Below are 7,740 nucleotides of genomic sequence, written 5' to 3' on the forward strand. Positions count from 1 at the left end.
GGCTCTGGGGCATCTGCGACGTCCAGGAGCAGGTCACGATCTGTCCCACGCAGGCTCTCACCGTCGGTGCAGTCGGCTTCCGGTTTGGAGCAAACAAGCCTTGGTAAGAGCAATCCACGCGGGATTGGAAGATGGCGTCTCACTCGGACCAGGAAGGTCAGAGTCGGGGCTCCCTTTCAGGGGAGCTGGTGTGGATCTGGAGCAACCAGAATCACGAGTCTTCTTTTGTAGTTCGTCGGCACAGGGACCACAAGCCAGCTGGCAAGTGACCGGGCCAACGCGTTGAGCCAAATCGTGCCAAAGGGCCCCACGCAGCACTCGTCGAGTGTGGAGGGCTGAACTTCGGCTCAGGAGTAGCTCAGGGTGGGGGCTTCTCAAACCCCGGTGTACAGCTTCGAGGGTCACTCGTGGGCTGCACGGTCAGCGTCTCGTGGTCACTTCAAGATGGCGTGCCCCACGCTTCCGGTCGCCTCCACGGGTCTCAGCTTTGCAGGGACTGTGGATCGGTCTGTTAGAAGCTGGGCAGGCTTGATCTCGTCGATCTCAGTCGCTCGAGTTCCGGCGGGAACTGCAACTAATTAGACGTCGAGGGCTGGATGGTGCCTGCTGCTGCAGGGTGGTCACTCCTTGACCACAAGGGAGATTCTTCGGGCTTCCACGTTGAGATGGAGGGCGAAGGGTCCAGAATATCGTTTCAAATGTTTCTTCCAGGAAATCTGATGTGCATTGGCACTGCTCCCACTCTTATTCGAATCTGGTGGGCGTGATTACCTGCTAGGTCCCCTCCTATGGGTGGGACCCAGGAAGTGGGTGGATACACCCCCTTCCTTTGATCCAGGCCGCCCTGGCACGAGGGCTGGAGTGCCCCAGAACCGGTTTGGCCGGATTATGCAAGGGGCAGCCTTGTGCGCCCCAGGCAGTGTCTGGTTTCTTTCAAACCTCCCTGCTACAATACACTATCTCCTGTCTGGAGGGCGGTGACACCCTCCTGTGACAGGAAACCCTTTGTCCAGGACCCCCTTGACTGGGTTTCGGTCAGCTCCAGGGGTCCAGACATTTGTCTGTGGCAGAGGCATCCATTTTGTGGATCTTAAGGCCTTTGGAGAAATCAACCGCATTAAAGTGAAGTAACATGTCTTACCCCTCTAGAGGGGTGGAATGCCATCCCCGTCGCCAGAACTGGCGAGGGGATGGTATTCCAAAGCGTATGACACCTTACACGACATGTTTTGATAAAGCCAAACCAGAGTTGCTAAATAACCGCGAGGATTATAAGGCACTTAATAGTATATGGTATGGCATTATCCTGAAACAGCTTAGGGATTTGTTCCCGACGGCTGCAGACAGGCTCAGCTCATGCTAGAGCTCCATCTCACATAAAAACCATGCACCCAGCCTCCAGGATTGGTGAGGCCTGTCTATAGGAGTGGCTCACAGGTTTACATGTGTCCAGATATAGGTTTAGACATAGGTATACTATATCTAAGCAAGGGGTGTGTACACCACCTTACCCCAGCTGAGTTATCAGCCAGTTGTGTCAATTTAAGAACCAGCCAGGGGTGGCAAAAGATATGCTGCAGCCCCTGGTAGGCCTTAGTGGCTCCTATGCCCTGTGCACCTATAGTGCATTCTACAGGGGCTGACAAGGAGTCCATTTCCAATTGGTATGTGCCTATAGCACATGTGTCATCAATTTAGTGAGAGAACAGCAGGCTGGGGGTCTGATCAGCAGGCCCACAGCCTCAGTAGTCGAAAACCAGTGAAGCAAAAAGCAAAAATTTGGGGTGACCATAGGATAGCAGACCCTACTCTCCTACATTTACGGTTTGGGTATTGCGACAATTCGGAACGGGGAAGGTCGCGTCATCTGAGGCATTTTATCTCATAATAGGAGCCGCTGACATGTAGTTCCCTCATTACGGGTCAGATTAGGGAACCTCAGTCGTCTTACCTGTCCTTTCCCTTATGGCCAATTCTCGGTTTCGTCAATTTAGCAGAAAGGAGAGGTAGTGACACGGTCTCATGGTGATTTTATTAAAGACAAGTTTCTTGCAAATACTGGCGGTATTTGGAGCCAATTGGGTGGTGCGCTAGGGGTGGCAGTCTGCCAATTTCGGAGCTAATCGCTCGGAAGAGTGGGAGTGTGAAGGAGAGAGAGAGAGAGAGAGAGAGAGAGAGAGAGAGAGAGAGAGAGAGAGAGAGAGAGAGAGAGAGAGAGAGTGCAACAGCAGGCTAAATAGTACACGTGCGACATGGAGAGTGGCAGTGTATTTAAGAAAGGCTATTTAGTGCATTACACAGCAAAGGACATTTACGGGTCTGCGTTAGAATCTTGAAAGCATGCAGTTTGAGGTGGACGAGCATTAGACAGGGTAGAGGGGACATGCTTTGAGAAAAAGGAAAACGGGTACCACTGTGTCGCACTTTCTTGCATTCTTGGTCCTTCGACCAGTTGAGTCAACGCTTCAGTCACACACACACATTCTCTCATAGTTTCGAATCATACGTGACATGGGTTCATTCGTGCAGCATGGGTTAAGGGTGATCATTTTTCATCAGATCATACTAAATTTATGGGCTCGTTTGCTACGTGAGTAGTTTGTGGGCGTGCTTAGGCGCCACCTTGCAGCGTTGGTCAGCTTCGCGTATCAGACGGGGCAAGGCTTCAGATCTTCGCCATACCTCGGTTGCGGCCCCTGATGTAACCTGTAGAGGGAGGGAAAAGAGGGGAAGGGAGGGGGACAACATTCGCGCATATCAAATACATGGATTCGAGAGTCCTTTACTTACCTCATACTCGTCTTTCCTCCTCGGGGTAGAATCCCTGGGGTATGGTTTCTGGAGTCGGGGGGGGGCAGTGTGTCCTTATAGGTCGTGTGCAGGGAAACGTAAAAAGGAAACCAGAGGTACCTAGTGCGAGGTATCTAGTTAGTAGATGTATCTCACTATCGGGATCCTTAAATCTCCTTCAATGCTGTGACGTTCTAAGGTTCTTCAGTTCTTTGGTCAGCTCTGTTCCCTAATACCTTTGAGCGTCGTACTTTATAACATTTACATCGTTTTATTTTACCCTTCTTTTACATTCCATTATTTATACCGTTTCGTTTTACCCATCCTCAGAAGTCGAGGTCTTTTCTCCACGCGAGAGTTCATGAGTCAGTCGCGTACCTTGAAGGCAGAGTATCGTGTCGTAGATCCGATCCTTCCTCCGGGGCTGGGCAACCATCTTCTAATAACCTTAAAGAGAGAGCAGGGTAGGGTGCACAGAAAAGAACTCTCCCGCCGATCCCATATTTCAAATAAAGCATGCAATACCCGTTCATAATTTCGAAAACCTTTATTTTTGCAAAATCATAGTACGTGGATTTATGAGGGTGCAGTCGTATTTGGCCGGACACGGCAATGGCTAAAGTGCGTACAGTGGGGGGTGTTGTTTTGCAGCAATAAAAAACATTAGAAAGTTTTATCAATTCATTTGTAGCAAACTAAAACGTCTATCAACTGGCTGGGGGGGTTCGGGGGCATTTATTTCATAATTTAGAAGCATAGTCAGACTAGTTGCAATCAGATTTCCTATATGCATACCGTGTGCGTGCGTCATAAGCGAGGTTATACATCAGCTATATATATATAAAAAATATAATACATTGTACATTTGTAATCATCATTTTTAACGGGATCCTTTTTACATGTTCGTCGAGTGAGCTCTCCTTTCTTCTTGTCAAGTGTACAAAGGATCATATACATGTCTCAGAACATCAAGTTTTTTTTTATTTAGCAAAAAGAAACACCACGAGGTGTTCGTAAGTTCCTATTGATACCGGCGCCATTTTGGGCGGGGCCGGGTCAGTCCGGAAGTAGCATCAGGAAAAAGTTTCCTACAACCGGCAGTTGGACCAGAGTCCTTTTCGGCAGTTCAAGAATTCATGCTAACAGAAGGAGTGGCAATGTCATGTTTATTTTGTTGGCGATCAAGGCAGTTGTCCCTTACCGGAAGCCTGCAGGGGCCGAGGGCTCCGCCGGGTACCTTTGCAGACTCTTCAAGGCTGTGGAGATGTTGTCGGAGGTGGGGGCTCGTGTCCCGGTGGGCAAGCGACCGAGTTACATTGCTGTTCAAAGTTACTCTAGCGGCCGAGACCCGCCTTCCAGCGGACCCAGACGCCATTTTGAGGCCCTGCAGCAGTCCCCTCTCATCGAGTCTGCAAGAGTGGAAGAGACCTTTCTGAGGACAAAATAGGGAGTGGAACTCTGTGTTGTGGAAGCGGGACATTCGGCTCGGGTGCGGCTGTGATGCCCCCGCCTGGGGGGGGCAAGGGAGACTCGTTCGCGCCGTCTCCTTCTCCCGGTGCACTCTAGGCCGTTCTCTTTCATGGGCATGCACGATGGTCTCTCCACACCCTGTGCTCCACAAGGCCCATGCCCAGTGCTACGGAGGTATGGCCACCTGCGGCGCACGTTCGGTGCTGCGCAAGTATCGGTGCAGTCATTGCATATTCGGTGCTCCGAAAATATGGGCACCATTGCACGTTCGGTGCTGCGCAAGTACTGGGGCACCACCATGGTATGTTCGGTGCTACGAAAATATGGCACCACCGCCTGGCTGGGGGAGTTCGGCGTTGGGCCGGGGGCTGGGAGACCTCCTATCCGTGGAGGTGGGAGAGGCTCGTCCGCGTCGCCTCTCCCTCCCAGCCCAACTTGGACAAATTTCTGCAGAGGTATGGACAGGACATCCCGCCGCCCAGAGCTGCTGCGGCTGTCACGGAGGGGAAAAGGAAGAGGTGTCTCGTTCTTCTCTGGACCGGGCTTCCTTAGGTTATCGGCTGCAGCCGGCCTCAGTTGGCCCCCCGTCGGTCCCTGGCCATGGGTGGTCGGACCGGGTGGACATGTGGCGGGACTACCTGCAACTACCCAGGGCCGCTGCGGCTGGACTCCGCTGGCCCCTGCCTCTCCTCCGGCTCCCCCATATGTTAAGATTTCCTGACCAAGTGTTGGCAGCAGGGCCCGCCTTATATGGGTTGCCGCCAGTTGGGCGTAGCCGTAACCCTGCCCTACTTTGGAAGGTTCCAGAATGTGGGGGGGGGGGGGGGGGGGAGGAATGTTCTGTTGACTTTCATTTTCTACAGTTTACCGTTCGTGTTTCTAGCGTTATTGTTCCTTGCTTGTTATGTTAATTAAAAGTTTGTGTTCATCAGTGGCTTACTGATTTCGTTTCCCATTCCTTTCTTTCCAGGTTGTTTCAAGCTAAATTTTCTTTCCATACGACGCGATTTTCAATTTGCGGCCATCTGGTCGTCCCATTGAAATGGATAGGATATTATACATAGCAGAATGTGCCCTATAATTCTTGAAGCATATAAGTTAAAGACTTAATTTCAATTGCAGATTCTAGCTAAGATTCGTATGCATTATTGTACCAATTCTTATGCATGTGGCCCACATAGAAAGTGCACGAAATGGAAGTTGAATCCATACGAGGCGATTTTCGATTTCCGGCCATCTGGTCACCCGAATCTCAAAGATTATTGTTAATAATTCAGTGTGTTTTTATGCTATTTAGCTAATAATGCATGAACCTGTTTATTAACATGTGCATAATGAGATACCAAAGAGAAAATAATGAAAATGTATTGGTAAACCGTATTTTGGTAGACTTTAAAAACCCCATTGAAAAACACATGCATCACCAATGCTGCTTTTTGCTTGTGCCTAAAACGAAAATGTGTTATTAAAAAGTGAATATAACACATAGAGATGTTTTTTCTTTTGTTTATGAAGCCTAATGTGAAGGCAGGTCACACCTATGTTTTACTTTGAAAAAATCTCTTTTCTAAAATTTACGGCGTTACCTTGTTTTTTAATATAGCTAAAAAACAATTGTTAAAGTCGCTTATAAAAAAGTGATCGTAAATGCTATTTTGGTTTTTTTTTCAGCTTGAGGTTCAGTTTAATATGAGTCTTAATTTGATGTATCACTTGCCCTAGTAAACAATCCCCAAAGTCTATTTTTTTTTCAATTTTCCCAAGCTCAATGTTAAACACATGCATCACCAATGATGCAAAAAGTCAAGTCAGAAATTTCAAACAGCAATAAAAAAGTGAGAAAAACAGATATTTGAAAAATTCCTTTTGTTTATGCGGCCTTATGTCCAAAGCCATCCAACAAGAGCATTTTTGTTTAATTCGGTCGATTTAAAAAAAATCTGCGAACTATTTTATTTCTCTCAAAAAAGTGCCAAAAAGTGACTTTTTGTGCAAAAAAGTGCCTGTACAATATTTTTTCATCTAATAAACTTTTTATGACTCAGAATACACTTAGGCTTCAGGTCAATGTGTTTTCGTTTGGGGGAGGGGCCCAGGGAAAAAAACACCTTTTTTTTTCTCGGATTGGTCAAAGGTCAGGCTACCAGCTTGACTCTTGTTGCACCAGTGCTGCTTCGGCTGCACCAGTGCTGCTTCGGCTGCACTGGTGCAGCTTCTCAGACTTGAGGCGTTGCACCAGTGCAGCATAGAAAAGAAACTTTTTAATAAAAGGATTTAAAACTAATTCAAGATATACATTATCTAAGGAATGTTATAAAAACTCAGATATGGAGAATATTTTTCATTTTCGTCCATTTTTGACCGTTTTGGAGCACTTTGAAGCACTGATGCAGCTTTGGGATTTTTATGGTTATTTTGATCAGAGATGCTCCTAATGTGTTTAAAATTCATGTGGGATGTATCCAAGACACTGCAATCACACCTATATAGTTTTTAAATGATTTTGATGTATTAAAATTTTGACCTCCTTAAGGGGGGAAAGGTTGAACTTTTACCCCGCTCGGAGTTCCATGACTTTCGTGACCTTGTCCCCCTGAAATTTAAAATTGCATTTTCAAAGTAATGTGTACAACTATTCATTCTGTGTCATTCATTGTGTGTTTAGCATGCTATTGGGCCACTGTAGCACTTGTTTTTTTTCGTTTTTATGCATTTTTGATCGTTTTTGAACACTTTGATGCTCCAAATGGTCTTTGGACTTAGTCACTTTTTGCTTCATGGAGACTTCAAAAGTGTTAGAAAGTCACTTTGGAGGCACACAGGACAGTGCAAATGCACCTATATAGCAATCAGGACACTCCAATCACACCTATATAGTTTTTAAATGATTTTGATGGATTACAAATTTTGACCTCCATGAGGGGTGGAAAGTTTGAACTTTTACCCCGCTCGGAGTTCCATGACTTCTGTGACCTCGTCCCCCTGAAATTTAAAATAGCATTTTCCAAGTAATTTGTAAATATATTCATTCTGGGTCATTCATTGTGTGTTTAGCTTGCTATTGGGCCAGTGTAGCACTTTGTTTTTTTCATTTTTATGCATTTGTGACCGTTTTTAAACACTTTCATGCACCAATGATGTCTTTGTACTTCGTCATTTTTCACTTCATGGAGACTTCAAAAGTGTTAGAAATTCATTTTGGAGGCACACAGAACAGTGCAAATGCAGTTACATAGCATTCAGGACACTGCAATTACACCTATATAGTTTTTAAAAGATTTTGATGTAATAACATTTTTGACCTCCATGGGGAGGGCCCTTAAGCTGAACTTTTACCCAGCTCGGAGTTCCATGACTTCCATGACCTTGTCCCCCTGAAATTGAAAATCGAATTTTCAAAGTGTTTAGTAAAACTGTTCATTCTGTGTCATTCGTTATGTCTTTAGCCTGCTATTGGACCACTGCAGCACTATGTTTTGT

The sequence above is a fragment of the Lissotriton helveticus genome (genome assembly GCF_964261635.1).
Source record: "Lissotriton helveticus chromosome 1_1 unlocalized genomic scaffold, aLisHel1.1 SUPER_1_unloc_82, whole genome shotgun sequence".
NCBI classification, from domain to species: Eukaryota; Metazoa; Chordata; class Amphibia; order Caudata; family Salamandridae; genus Lissotriton; species Lissotriton helveticus.